The sequence below is a fragment of the Antechinus flavipes genome, chromosome 3 (assembly GCF_016432865.1).
Source record: "Antechinus flavipes isolate AdamAnt ecotype Samford, QLD, Australia chromosome 3, AdamAnt_v2, whole genome shotgun sequence".
NCBI classification, from domain to species: Eukaryota; Metazoa; Chordata; class Mammalia; order Dasyuromorphia; family Dasyuridae; genus Antechinus; species Antechinus flavipes.
Genome location: NC_067400.1, coordinates 216,727,330 through 216,743,437, shown reverse-complemented (window position 1 = coordinate 216,743,437; position 16,108 = coordinate 216,727,330). Strand labels below are relative to the sequence as shown.

Genomic DNA, 16,108 nt, shown 5'->3' with positions numbered 1-16,108 from the left:
AATAATGAAGAAACTGTCTTATGACTGTGGGGGAGGAAGAAAAAAGAGCAAAACTGACCCTTCAAAGGATAAAACCTTGACTACATTAGTACTGAATGAGGTCTTAGGTTACTACATGAGGTTGGCAGAGACAGCCTGAAGAACTGATAGGTTTACTTCCTGAGGCAAATAGGGAAGGGCAATTATGGGAATCAGTTTAATCTTATAGGAATTCTTTAGGACCTCTCTAGACGTCCTCGATTAGCATCATCTTACTGTGTCCAGCCAGAAATCCAAATTTTGTCAAACCTCTGAAGTTACGTTTTCCCTATAAATCTGTCCATGACTCATGTCATCTTGGATCCCTTTTGGGTCAGTCTACCACTATGTTTTCTCTCTTAGTGTCTTTTCCCTCACCTTTCCTCCATGCCTTATGGTTTCTTTCTTCTCAATTGTCCATTATGTCTCATAATATTTTTATCCTTCTTATAGCTAACTCTTTTAAGGTGATAAATCCCTCTATGGACTTAGCCTGACAGTGAAGGGCACGCTCCCACCTCAGGGAGTATTCCCTTTCTCTGCTTAACTGTGAATTCCACTAGGGAACTTGTCCTTTCCACTGTCAATTGGTAAAACCCCTTTCCTTGTTAACTATATGCTCTCCCAAATTTATTTCATATTTACCATTCCTAGTGTCTATATTATCTGTTCATTATGTCTGTAATCTCTTCTAAATAAACCTACCTTTTGACAAAGAGAATGTCCATTGTGAATTCTTCACATGACTGAACCCAATTTTTTTTTAATAGCTTTTTATTTGCAAGTTATATGCATGGGTATTTTTACAGCATTGACAATTGCCAAACCTTTTGTACCAATTTTTCCCTCCTTCCCCTCCCCCGCCCCAGATGGCAGGATGACCAGTATATGTTAAATATATTAAGTATAAATTATATACAAAATAAGTATATATGACCAAACCGTTATTTTGCTGTACAAAAAAAAATTGGACTCTGAAATATTGTACAATTAGCCTGTGGAGGAAATCCAAAATGCAGGCAGGCAAAAATATAGAGATTGGGAATTCAATGTAATGTTTCTTAGTCATCTCCCAGAGTTCTTTCGCTGGGTGTAGCTGGTTCAATTCATTACTGCTCCATTGGAACTGATTTGGTTCATCTTATTGCTGAAGATAGCCAGGTTGTTGAAGTATATAATGATCTGCTGGCCCTGCTCGTTTCACTCAGCATCAGTTGGTGTAAGTCTCTCCAGGTCTTTCTGAAATCATCCTGTTGGTCATTTCTTACTGAACAATAATATTCCATAATATTCATATACCGCAATTAATTCAGCCATTCTCCAATTGATAGGCATCTACTCAGTTTCCAATTTCTGGTCACTACAAACAGGGCTGCCAGAAACATTCGTGCACATACAGGTCCCTTTCCCTTCTTTAAACTCTCTTTGGGATATAAGCCCCATAATAACATTGCTGGATCAAAAGGTATGCACAGTTTGATAACTTTTTGAGCATAGTTCAATTGCTCTCCAGAATGGTTGGATGTATTCATAATTCTACCAACAATGTATTAGTGTCCCTGTTTCCCCCTCCAATTTTCTACATTATCTTTCCCTGTCATTCTAGCCAGTTCTGACAGGTATGTACTGTGAACCCAATATTCAATGCCAAACCCAAACATTTGGCCCCTACCTCAATCTCATCATCTAGTAGTAAATCTCAAACACATCATTTGCTGCTGAAATTGCTCTCATAAAACACATTATTTTTAATGTGTTTTATTAGCACCATGCTCCAACCAAAGAGGGAACATCAGACGCTGGAAAAAAATGAAAGACTTATGGAAATAATAATTAGGTCAATAATAAAAACACAAATGTCAACTTTACTAAATCATGACATCTGTTTCAAAAATAGAAACATATAGAAGAAAATTGTATTTATGTAGAAATTATGTATGTATATGTATGTATATGGCACAAGCAACTTTGTCTCTACACTGCATTAGGTAGGTACTAGAGAATGAGAATAAGGCTGGTTGGAAGAAGGGCAGATGACAGTGAAAGGTCTATTTGGGAAAAAAGAGGATGTGAGGCATAAAAAAAGGAAAAGATGGAATAGTCATGCTGAGGGTATGTTTTTGGAAGGCATTTCTAGCAAAAAAGAGTTAGTGTGAAAGGCAGATTGAGGTAAAAGAGACATTGAATTTATATACAGCTTATTTGTTAAACAAAGAGACATACAAACACGTATGCTAAAAACATATTTGAACATATTTATTTCTCCAGGTTTTAAAAGATCACCACTACTCACAGGTGCTTCTACAAATGAACTCAAGTCTGCCAAATAAGTTTTTCAGTTGCCAGGAATGATGTTTTTAAAAAGTACTTCTCTGGCATTGTATATCTTCTAATAGTGAGCTCACTTGTAAAATCTATTTCTTTGTACTGAAAGACTTAAATAATAAGCAAATATAGTCAGGACCAAATTATAATTAGTCATACTTCAGTAATATTTGCTTCAAATTTAGAAGCTGGTTATATAGGGGTTAGAGCAAATCATTTAAGAATTTGGTAAATCACTTCATAGGCTGATAAGCTATAATTTCTGAACTGTAAAGAAAAATAACAAATATGATTTCTTAAAATTGAGATTACTACTAATAATTTAATTGAATGATCATTTGCAAATTAAAAATTTTGTTAGCATTTAACATAACTCATCAAAATGATCAGTTATTCAGATTAATAGGTAGAGATATTGAGTCTAGGATTTATTTTCATTTTCTTTTAGAAAAAATCATATTTAAGTCAAGGTTCCTTTGTAAAATATTTTAAAAATCCTATATTACTATACTGTTGACATATTCAGTCTGTTCAAATGAATAGAATGTATTCAATATAAGGTATGAGCCCACTAAACTAGTTTATAAATAAATAAAGCAGACTGAGACTTTTTATTCCTTCTCAATTATTTCTATCTTGTTTGTACATACACAGTAACTATGAAAAACTATGTTTGTGCTCTAAACAGCTGAAGCCAAATCAAATAAGACTAAGTTAAAAAGAGATATCCAATCTTTTTTTTTTTAACCTTCACTCTTTTTTTTTAATTATTATTTAATAATTACTTTATATTGACACTCGTTTCTGTTCCAATTTTTTTTCCCTTCCTCCCTCCACCCCCTCCCCTAGATGGCAAGCAGTCCTTTATATGTTGGATATGTTGCAGTATGAGATATCCAATCTTAAACATGAATTGAAAAATTAATTTCACAGAAACAGGATGGAAATGGTGTAGTTAGACAGAAGTTAAATATCAGAAAAACAAAAATATAGACCAGGGCATCTTAGTGACCAACAACTTCAGTAAGTCAACAATGTGATTTACAAACCAAGAAATCCAATGTAATCTTAAACTTATATTAAGAAGGCATTTTTCATACAGCAAAAATAAATAAATTAGAAAATATTCTGGTAGTCTGCCTTGGTCACATATCACATCTACATTAGTATCAAATCAGTAAGCAATTATTGAGTTTTACTGTGCTTATTGACTTATGCTTCTAAAAACTACAGATTCCAAAATAGGCAGAACAATGCATGCCCTCAAGAAGCTAAGATCACAATAAATAAGAGACAATATATACACAATTATATACAAACAAGATATAGATAGGATAAGTGGTAAGGCACCAGCATTAAGGATTATTAGTAAAGATTTGGGTAAAGAGAAGAAGCTCAGTGAAAGTTCTTAATTTTCTTCAGCAAATTCTAAGGCAAAGTTCCAATGATCTTGTGAGGAAGAGAGTGACCTACACCCAGAGAGAGCACTGTGAGAACAGAATATAGATCACAACATAATATTCTCACTTTTTGTTGCTATTCACTCACATTCTGTTTTCTTACTTGTTTACTTTCTTTTTTTATCTAATTTTTCTTGTGCAGCAAGAGTATTGTATAAATATATTTATATATATTGGACTTAATATATATTTTAACATATTTAACATATATTGGTTTACTTGCCATCTAGGGGAGAGGGTGTGGGGAAGGAGGAGAAAATCTGAAATACAAGGCTATGTAAGGGTCAATGCTGTCTAATTATCCAAGCATATGTTTTGATTTTAACTTTTTTTTTTCTTTTCTTTTAAATTTTTTTATTATAGCTTTTTATTTACAAGTTATATGCATAGGTAATTTCATAGCATTGATAATTGCCAAATCTTTTGTTCCAATTTTTCCCCTCCTTCCCTCCATCCCCTCCCCCCGATGGCAGATTATCGACCAATACATGTTAAGTATGTTAAAGCATATATATCCTAACAGTTATTTTGCTGTACAAAAAGAATTGGAGTTTGAAATAGTGTACTATTAGCCTGTGAAGGAAATCAAAAATGCAAGTGGACTTTTGTCCATAGGATTCCCATAGGATTGGGAATTCTATGTAATGTCTCTCAGAGTTCTTTCGCTGGTTGTAGCTGGTTCAGTTCATTACTGCTCTATCGGAACTGACTTGGTTAATCTCATTATTGAAGATGGCCATGTCCATCAGAATTGATCATCATATAGTATTGTTGTTGAAGTATATGATGATCTTCTGGTCCTGCTCATTTCACTCAGCATCAGTTCATGTAAGTCTCTCCAGGCCTTTCTGAAATCCTCCTGCTGGTACCGAACAATAATATTCCATAATATTCATATACCACAATTTATTCAGGCATTCTCCAATTGATGGGCATCCACTCAGTTTCCAGTTTCTGGACACTACAAAGAGGGCTGCCACAAACATTTGCAAGCATATGTTTTGAAAATAAAAAGCTTTAAAAATTAAAGAATCATAAGGCAAAACTTTCAGCTGAAGTGTATGGGCTTATTTGAGGGGAGGTGAAAAGATATGGAAAAGATGAGTGGAATAGTGAATTGATTTTAGGGAGGTGTAAAAGGATGGCCTTGTGCAGTAAGGGTCTAGCTGCAATCATATACCACAAATTTGTGGTGGGTGCCATCAGTTTTATGGTTTGGAAGTTTTTTCCTATCTATGTTAAAAAAAAACATGAGTAGGAGCTTAAGAAGTGAATAATGAGAATAATCCAAGTTTGAGGGCCAGGTAACAAGGATAATGTGGAGTTGAAATGATTGACCAAAGGATCAAATCTAGGAAGCAAAAAGAGGTTAGTCAGTGTAGGGGTGATGCAGGGATAGAATATTCTGACCATCCAATCACATTCAGTGAGTCAAGAGACATGAGTAAAACAGTTCAGTGTTAGAAAAGCGTAGACAAGGATGCCTGTGATTTCAACTCAGAAGACTTGACTTTTAAAACAAATTATTCTACTTAATACCTCTGCAATATTGGGCAATATTCTTAACTTCTTTGGGGCTCAGTTTATTTATTGGTAAAATAAAAAACTTAGACTTGGTAGTGGCTAAAATTCTTCTTGCTCTAAATCCTATAATCTAGAGAGGTTGAGAGAGAGATTGATTAGTACTCTATAAGTGGAGGCTTCAAAATTAATGTAAAAGTTCTATGTCTTTCAAAAAACAAAGTAAGTCTTCATATGACATATGGCTATCCAAACTCTTGAATAAATGGGACCTAAATATTTCTGATACTGGTCCAGAATCTTGGAGCCAGTGCCAACATAACTCCACTTTGAATTTGGGCAAAAGAAATGAATAATAAAATTAAATGGCCACCCCACTTTGTACTTACAGGTATGTGGAGCTTATTTAGATTTTATTATCCTTTTAAGATTTGAAATAGTATTTTCAAACTGAAGCACTTAAAAGATAATAGGGAAGTTGCACACTCACTCAATACAGCTAGTTTGTGGTTGACTAGCACTATCTTCTTTCTTCTTTATCAGAATATGATCTCTAAAATAATTTTATCTTTTATTCTTGCTTTTCCCCGATATTAGCTCTTATTATTAGCATCTTGTTCACTGACTAACCTTGCCTATCATCACTAACTCTCTTCTAAACCTTGTTGGATGGATAATATATAACCGAATCTAATCATTTTTATAATAGGAAAAGCCAAAGAAAGATATTACCTTCACACTTTTTAAATAAGGGACACACTTTTTTAATAAGGGAGGAGGAAGGTTAGAGGGAAGAAGAAATAAATAGAAGATAGAAGAAAGTTTGAAAATCATATAAAATGCAATTGACAAAAAAAAAAAATCAGTGAGAATTAAAGTCTGAATTTCCTTTGACCATCACCCATTAGTTTAAAATGAATTGCCTAGTACAAAACTGCCAACATTAGTGATAGCTGCTATATAAAGGTTCATGTCAAGACTTGAAACTACAACTTGGCTCAATTACAGTAACACATTCTGTCTTGTAAACAAATGGTGGTGTAATAGTCTGATGAAAGAGAAACTATTCAATCTATCATATTAACTTCTAAAGCAGAGCATTATTTAATTAAAGCTGCAAAATTGTCACATTATGAACCTCCACTAGATTTATGGAGCTCCAATGAATGACAAAGGCTCTCTTTCCAAGTTAATTCACTAAAATTTGGAGTTCTACCTTGAAGTTGAGCTGTCTTGAATGGTGAATAAATAGCAATTCATCTAAACCACAATATTTAGTTTGCCCTACACCATGCTTCATGTTCTCTTACCCCATATAACTTGCTATTATCTCTGTTGCCATGTATGTATTCCCCACTTCTACCTTCTATATCTTCCTCTAAGAGTTATGATCAAATCAATACTACTTTAATAATCAACTGACCTATGGCCTCTCTCTATTCTGGATACTTCCTAAACTAAAATTCCTTTCCTCCTGGTCACAAAGGATGTTGTCTCTTCCACATAAATCTAAGTTTTTTGAGGTTATACTCCGCCTTCTTTTTATCTTTGAATCCCCAGTATATAACAGAGTACCTGATACATTCACTATAAGAATTTAGCAACTTTTTCATTCAAACATGCAATCTAACCAAAGTACAACAAATTTGATATATGATAAGAAAATAGGTTTTTTGTTTTTTTGTTTTTTTGGTAAGCTTAATCATGCTATATACAAGACAGCTATTCAATATTAATTAAAAGAATAAATAAAATTAGAAATGCTTCACTATGCTATGCTTCATATTGAATTTTCACATAGATACTCTGAAGAGTTCTGGCTATCTTTTCAAGAGACAACATAACTAAATCTTATCTACTTAGCCCCACCCTTCCTTAACAACCAAAGGGACAGCTGTCCCATTACTGCAGCATTTAAGGGAGCCTTCATCCTACACCCACCCACATATTCCCAGTTAAAAGGTTTTACTCTTCTCATGCTTCTAATTATGAAGGATATGAGATTTAAGGCATACTTTATAGAAGAGAAATAGTGTATGTGGGGTAGAATATGGCCCCATAGAGAGAAAGAGGAGTGTGAAATAAGGCTCTTATCTGAACGTGGAAGACAAGAAGTTCCAAAAGTTCTAACAATGACAAAGAGGTATGTGGCTGTGTGGAAGAAAGACTTAATGTAAGTTTTAAAGGATAAATGAGGCTAATCTTGACTGTGAAGTATTTTTAAACGGGCAACTGTTATTAACAGTGATACCTTTTAGAAGTAAGGAAGTATAAAGAAAGGAAGGAAAAGATGTCTATTTTTCTAAATTTAAGGTAGGTGTAAGATACACAATTTCTTACATAATAGAAACTGTAATACATTATTGCATCTAGGAAATATGGAAAGACTAAAAATTTGTGTGCCGATGAATTTACCCAAAAGATAAAGAATAAAAAGCAGATGACCCAGGATGGATGATGATTCCTATTTATTGCATTATTTAGTCTTTAAAATCATTTTTTAACCAATAGAAATAACAGAAATTTAGTCTCTCATGTATTTCTTCTTCTCCTACCTATTAATTTCATATTTCCCTTTTTCAGCTCTCTTGTGTCACAGTAATTTTTTAAAGTGAAAAGGTTCTCTGGGGGATCATTAATAGATGATTCTTTTTTAAAAAAAGAGAATATGGTTGTATTGATATAAAATGTATGAATGTATGTATATGTGTGTATATATATACATATATATACGAGTATATAATTGTGCATGTATGTGTATACATATACATTATTTATAATTTACACACATACATATATATCTCCTTTCTATGTATGTCACCTATTCTAGCAATGGGTATCAATGGGCTTAGAAGAACTGATGATTGAACCCTGCAATAATCTAGTGATTTTACAGATAGAAGATGGGAAGGTCATTCTTTCAATAGCATTAATTCCTATGTTAATAAAGGTATCAATAACTTGTACTTACATACTGATTTTAAAAACATATACATAAACTAAGAAGTTTGTAAAATGTGTGTAGTATTTTAAAACCTATTTGTAATAGATAGGTAATTCTAACTTGAAATTTCATACATAGAAAATAGATTTTAAAAAATCAAATTTAATTTTTGTTTTTATAATTATTCCTTGAATTCCATCTTGAATAAATATACATTATAATAAAGATAACCATAGTGTCTATACATAAAAACTGCAGCTATAAATATTCCCAAAGTTTTACAATATAGTCATAACAAACCTAACTGCATTATTTTAAGTTAGATCATGAAAATAATTAAGAGTATTTGCTAACATGTTTTGTATAAATTTTTAAAAATAAAAATGTCTTTGAGAATATGGTATGGTAAAAAGCAAAAAGTTTATTAAAGTCTGTATGAACTCCAACAACATATAAGTGGAATACATTTTATAAATAGGTGTTTTCAGGCTGTTAGGCCTGACTGAGGTACAAAAAGCAAAGCATTTACATAAATCTTTGTATAATTATAACCAAATTATCATAACCAAATCAGAACCAAACATAAATCTTTGCAAAATCTTAACCAAATTCCTAACAAATGAAAGTAAGGAGTAATAATTTCTTAAAAAGTTATCTCTAATTATATTAAGTAACATGATGATCTTAAAAAAAACCACAAAAATAAATTTGAACTTATTATAATTTTTAAAATGTGCCATAATAACACATTAAAGAAGACAGGTAGGACTATGGAGGAAAACATTTGATGAAATCAAACAACAACATTCCATTAAACCACTCTATAAATAATTGATTACATTAAATGATGATGATTATGTAAGACTACATTAAATAAACAAAAAAATGACCATAGTAGCTTAGATACTTTTTTTCTTTATTACAAAAGAAAAAGAACTTGTTCCTCATTAGCATCACAAAGTGTGACTAATGTAAACCATCATTTTGTCCAAATTAGGCATTACCATTTGTATGTAACAAATATTAAACAAAATCCAAAACAGGAAGCCACAGAAGTTTACTGAGTAGGGAGGTGAGGCTGACTAGAAAATTGAATGGGAAGAGACTTGAAGGAGCCAAATATACCAGACGACTATAGTTATAATAAAAGCATGAGGTGATATAATAAAGGCACCAGAGTGGTGGTAGCATCAGTGCAAGACAGCTATAGTTATAACAAAAGCATGAGGTGATATAATAAAGGCACCAGAGTGGTGGCAGCATCAGTGCAAGTATGAGCCATATAATCTTTCTGCCACAGAATAACTGAATTATAGAAATGCTGAAATAGGAAGGAAACTAGGAGGTTATTTTGTCTGAAGGAATTGGGAAGCATTTAGCCTAAAGAAAACTTAGGGTATCAGATTTTGAAGAATTGTAATATAGAAAGGGAATTAGGCTTATTCTGTGTAGATCAAGAAAAGGAATTAGGATTAATGGATAAAAGTAGACAGCTTTGTGAAATAATGCACTCTTTGATAATGTGGGCTTTATGATCACTTGTCAGAAAAGTTGGGGAGATTACTTAAATGAGACAGATTAAATAATCCACAAAATCTCTTTTACAAGGATGGAATTTTCTGGAATTTATGTGATTTAGCAATCTATTTAGTCCTACCAAAAAGCAAATATAGTTAGTCTGGCATGACAAGTTCAGAGGCAATTCATTTTCACTCATCAACAAATATTTATTGAGTGCCTACTATGTGCTAAATACTGTGTAAAGTGCTAGGAATTCAAAGAGAAAAACAAAACAGTTTCTGCCTTCATGGTACTTGAGGGTACAGTGTGGGAGAAAAGGTGTGTGACAATATGTACACAGAAAGAAGAAATAAAAAATAGAGGTAATGTAAGAGCACTACAATTTGAGGACTTGAGCTGAGTTTTGAAGGAAGCTAGGAATTCTACTAAACAGAGTTGAAGAAGTACACAATTCCCATCTTGGGAGATAGTTTAGGTAAAGGCAGGAAGAGTGTAAAAGTAATGTCATATACAGGGAAGAGTAACTGGTTCTGAAATACAACACATTAAGAAGTGTAAAATAAACTTGAAAATATAAAATGAAGCTAGATGATGAAGGGCTTTAAAAAGTCAAATAGAGGAGTCTATTTTATTCAAGAGAGGAATTCACAGAGTTTGCTAAACATGGGAATTATATGATTGATTTAGGAATGTCAATCTAGCTACTGCACTGAAGATAAGTGGAAAGAAGGAGGCCAAAGAGCCATTTAGAAGGCAATAATCCTAGAAAGAAGTGATGAGGGCATAAATGGTAGTGGAGAAGTAAGGGAGGGTAATGTGAGTGAAAACAAAGAGCCAAATGGCAAAACATAATTTTGGATGAGAGGGGTAAAAAATGAACCAAGAGAAGAGTTAGTCAAGAATGACTCTTGAGGGTGGGAATCTGAGTAACTGAAAAGATGGATTACACCTTTAACCAAAATAGGGAAGTTAACAAAAAGTAGAGAATTTGGGAAGAAAGAAAACAAATTCTGTGAACTTTAAGGTGTCCATGGGTCTATCATGAAAATATCTAAAAGTCAGTTATTGAATAGGACTTAGTATTTAAGAAACTGAAGCTAGATACATATAACTGGGAATTACCTGCATGTAATTGACAACTGGATTCACAGAATATGATGAAATCCTCAAGAGAAAGAAGAAGGTCTTGAAGAGAGCTCTAGTATATACCTACACAAAGGAGGGCAGGAAAAGGATCATGATCTGACAAAAAAAACAGCCACACAGATAAGAAAAGAATCAAGATAGAATACTGTCACCACAAACAAACAAACCAACAACACCTAAAACAAAACAAACAAAAACAACCCATGGAGAATTTCTAGGAAGAGAGGTGAAGTGATGAAAAAATGCCAAGAAGCATAAGGCCTGAGAAAATGCGTTGAATTTGGCTATGTATAAATCACTGCTATTCAAAGCATATAATTACAACACTGAAATCAAGCAACCAACAGGCTTTGATTATCAATTATTATATACTAGACACTTAAATTACTGTCTAAAGGGAAGTTGGTAGATAATAAAAATCTGCATAGAATATTTTGCTGGATTTACCTTGGAATCAGAAGATGTGTTCCCCACCAATTGTGTGACACTAAGAAAATAATAATCTTTTAACCACATAGTGAAAAGGTGCTCTGGATTGATGGAGGAAGGTTAGTTAAATAATGAAGTCAGATGCCAGAGTTTGAAAAAATAAAAGAACATGATTTTAAAATGAGACTGAGGCTAAAAGGATTTTAGATTCGGATGGATTTAAAGTTTGGAGAGAGGAGAAATATAGTATGATGATTGTTAAGATTAAATCTATCTCTGATAATACATAAAAATAGGCAAGATTTAGATATGTTTGGAAGGAGTAGAGAAGCTATCATTGGATAAGGATAGAATGAAGAATAAGGAGAAGTTAGTTCAATTAGCAAATTATGGGAGAAAACAATAAAGATGGAATCATGTACAAAGGCTGAGAGGTCCAAGGAAAAGGGTCTCTTCTTCATCCTTCTTTTCTTTTTAAAAATTGCCATTTATTTTTAAACTTTTCTTTCTTTTAGACAAATTTATGTCCAGAGTGGAAATTCCTTTGACTGTTTCCTCTTTCTTGCTTTTGTGGTGGTGGTGGTTGTTTTTGTTTTGTTAGATCTGATCTAATTTGATTAGGTCTGAAAGAAAACCACAGAAATCTTAAGAATTACAGTTTTGCTATCTATTTCTCTTCATGATTTGATTAACATTCCCTTTAAGTATTTAAGTTCTATGCTATTCAATGAATATAATTACAACAGTGAAATCAATCAGTCAAAAGGCTTTGATTATCAACTATTATACAGCAGACACTTAAATCACTATCTAAAGGGAATTTGGTAGATAATAAAAATCTACATAGAATATTTTACTGCCTTTCATCTTTTTTTTTTAATTATAATCTTGGGTGGTGAAAATGATGGTAAAATATATAACAGGTGTAGGGAAGGAGCAGTTGACTAAAGTAGAACACTGGTGTATAAGCATTGATACAATGGATACGCAATGGTTAAGATTATACAAATAGATGGTGGATTTTGGAACACAGGCACTTCTACATGCCTGGATCATTTTAACAATTATGTCATGGGCTCAAAAATTTAAAAAAAAAAAAAAGTAGAAGAGGAAAAAGGGAGGAATAATCAGTTTGGCCAGGGTGTCAAACTCTGACTCACAGGTTCAAGTAATTCACAAAGTGTCATAATCAGATTAAAATGTAACAGGGAAATATTTAATAAAACAGATGAAAATATAGCAATGTTAATTCATGGTTTTATAAGTCAATATACATCAGCTGAGATCTGTTTCTTATTAGAGAATAGTATAACTTGCAAAAACTAACAACAAAGGAGGATGGAGGACTCAGTGGATTGATATTAATCTCAAGGCAATACCCATGTATTGTACCAATATTGTTTGTATTATAGATTTTATTTCCTTAAATTAGCTAAATTCTTGATTATTAAACTTGGCTAAGTTGAATAATAAAAACTCTGAGAGGATGGATCTCCATTAGCAATTTACTTTATAATTGTTTTTACAAAATATTATATATCTCTCAAAGTAGAATAAACATATTAGGTTGATGTGAAGATATACTTAAGATGTATTATACATACTTCCAGATTATCCCCTATTCTCCACAAACAACTGTTTAAATCACATAAATGGGATAATTATAAAGATATAATTTTCATGAACTTAACCTGGTTACTTTAAATACCTTCGTAATTTGTAAAACATTCTCTGCAAGTATATAAATGGCAGTTTGATAAATTCTTTCAGGTTACTTAGTAACCATTAAAGGCACTAAAGTAGTAATTTTATAAATGGTATTCTTTTATGTTAAAAAGTGTCTATAGTTTCCAAAGTCTTTAATTATTCTCTAGGTTAAGTTTTCTGTACACTGGCAAGTCTCATTAAATAAGTTTAACTCAACACATTAAATACCTACTGTATATTTAAAAAAAAACCAAAACTTTATAAATAATGTATCCTAAAAAGTGATAATTCAATTTTTCAAAATCATCTCTTTATTAAAATTCATAATTGTTATCATTATCATTTTGGATAGTTCAATTTATTAAAATTACTAGGATAACAGAAATAAATTCAAAAGTCATGTTCTTCAATAAAAAACAAATTCTGACATTCAAATTTAGAAAAACTATTAGTAAAAATGATTTCTTATTTTAAAAAAGAATATTTAATTTGTATAGACTTTAACTATCTGTATTGATTTTTACAAGTCATTTCAGTTAACTTGAATCTTATTTTCCTCATCTGTAAAATGAGGAGGCTGGACAAGCATCAAAGACTTAGAACTAAGAGGTCATAGACATCACCTAATCTACCACCAAGATTTTTATAGATGTAGAAATTGAAGGCCTCCAAAGAAGAAAACAGATATATGACATACACATCAAGAAATAATCAATGGTGTGTCTATATCACAGGATCATAGATTTTGAACTGGAAGAAACTGTAGAGATCATTAAGTTCAACACTTATTTAACAGATGTGGAAATGAGGCAAGGGGAGAAAAAAGTAGAAGGCAATAGGCATTTATATAGCATATACTATGTGCCAGATACTGGCTAAATGCTTCATAAATATCTCAACAGATCATTATAACTTATGATCTGTGAAGCCTAGAGAAGTTACTAACTTGCCCACAGTTACAAAGCTAGCAAGTTTGAGACAGGATTTGAATCTGGGTCTTCTTGATTCAAGTCCACCATTTTACACACTATGTTATCTAGCTGCCTAAAAGGATGGCTGCCCAGAAAGATTAAGTGACTTGTTTAGAATCACACAGCTTTTAAGTATCTAAGTTCTAAGAATGGGTTCTCTAATATAAATAAGGTATCCCATCCATTATATTATGCTATCCCTTATATTTATTATATTCTAATCTAACCTTAAAGAGATCTCTCATTTTAAACTTAAACCTACCTTGATGATGGTTACCTAGCTGTACAGTCTTCCAAGACATTAAACACTATTTGCCTTCTCTTCAAACAGCATTTTCTTAACAAGAAGATAATCAGAGTTCCATTGCTTAGTAAACCTCAGTTAACAACTTGAATATGCTCCTACATCTTCCTTTTGACTAAATGAGAAAGGCAATGGAGTCTGATTAATGAGTTACAATGCTCTCCAAAAGAGAGATAAATCCTATCCCACCCTCTTCATGCTAGCCACTCATAATAGTTTTCCCCAGTAGAACTATATTACCTTTCACTTATTTAGGTCTAACACTTTTTTCACTCAACTGCCTTCCCTCTCAAGTTGAAGCTCTCTCAATTCCAAAGGGTAGTAGCTACATAGGAGACAATAAGCAAAGACATCTACTTCTCCTTTCCCCCATATTTTCCAGGAAAAAAAAAATTACTGATACGGGTAATTAATCAAAAAATCTTTGAGACTATTGTCCTAGACCAGTAATCTAGTTTTAACAGTGACACATTTTATAAAAAAACATGGTAGTTCTCCATAATATCAACTTCAAAAGGTTATCCTGAATATTCCTCATTTTCTCCTTAACCCATTATAAGTATGTGACTTATGAATTTACCTAACCAAGCTTGATTTAGCCATATGGCTACAGAAAGTTCAGTTGAAACATCTTGAAAGTTTCTAAAAGATGGATACCTGCATTGCTAAAATAATGAGTGGGTGACTTTTAAAGATAGAATATAATAAAGATGCTCTTACTGTGAAGGCAGCATGACTGGTTTAACAAGAAAGGTGCTGAACTCTAGATGCTGCTTTTAAAAAAGGAAAAAAATAAAGAACAAGTCTATCCAGTAATTCTTTAACTCAAAGAGATAACTTTTTTTTCAAGATACCTCTTTAAGACACCAAAACTCATAAACTGCATGGAAAGTCCAAACTTAAATGCCCACTGTTTTTGAATCACACAATTCTAAAAGATGCTGATCAAGAACATTGTTGGGTCATCAATACAAAGTTCCTTTAGGGCAGCATTACAAATAGAGGAAATACAAGAACCTGTACCCTAAGGAAATATTCTTTTAAAATACCACTTCTCCACAAAAACACACATAAATCTCATGTTACATCTAGATCCATCAGTGACCTCAAATACTGCAACCTAGGACGGATGATACGTGTTTTGTGAACTGCTGCACTTTTCATTTTGAAGTTCTTATTTTTATAATGAAACCTATGATAAAAAATTACGAATATGACATTTGTCATTCTGTGAGCTCTTTAAGAAAATTTAAGATAACTTTCTATAAGCATGAAACCCTATATAAATCCAGGCACATCTCTCAAAGTTTTAGAGTTATAAAGAAAATAAAAGGAGATACTATTTCATATAGCTTACAATAAACATATATAAACTGATAATCCCACAATGGCACTGGCATCAGATATAATTTGATTTTTAGAGGGTTTAGGTAAATGTTTCATGAAAACCTATTGTATTTTCATATGCAAGAATCATAGAATCTCAACATGTGAACGGGTCATGAAAGTTATTTAGTCAACCCAATAAAATTGATCAGAAATACATTACCAAATGGTTATCTAATCTTTACTTGAAGAGCCCCATCATTAGACCATTTCCGAAGTCAATTTCATACAGCTTTGATAAAGTTGTTCTTTCTTTAAATTAAATGTGCCTCACTTCAACTTCTACCCGTTGTACTTAATTTTGCCTTCTTAAGCTATGCAGAACTCTAATTTCTATTCTACATGACAGACCTTCAAGTATTTATAGATAGCTATT

General features: G+C 32.3%; 1 protein-coding gene and 1 long non-coding RNA gene across 3 annotated transcripts in view; both read right to left on the bottom strand.

Moving 5' to 3' along the window:
* PUDP (pseudouridine 5'-phosphatase) overlaps window positions 1–16,108 on the bottom strand; it is a 168,323-nt gene that overhangs the window by 135,349 nt on the left and 16,866 nt on the right. The window lies entirely within an intron of this gene.
* LOC127553664 (uncharacterized) lies at window positions 8,670–14,455 on the bottom strand. The gene is made up of 2 exons (XR_007951797.1): window positions 14,305–14,455; window positions 8,670–11,987 (listed from the first exon to the last, which is right to left on the bottom strand). It is a non-coding gene; the product is annotated as an uncharacterized LOC127553664 (long non-coding RNA).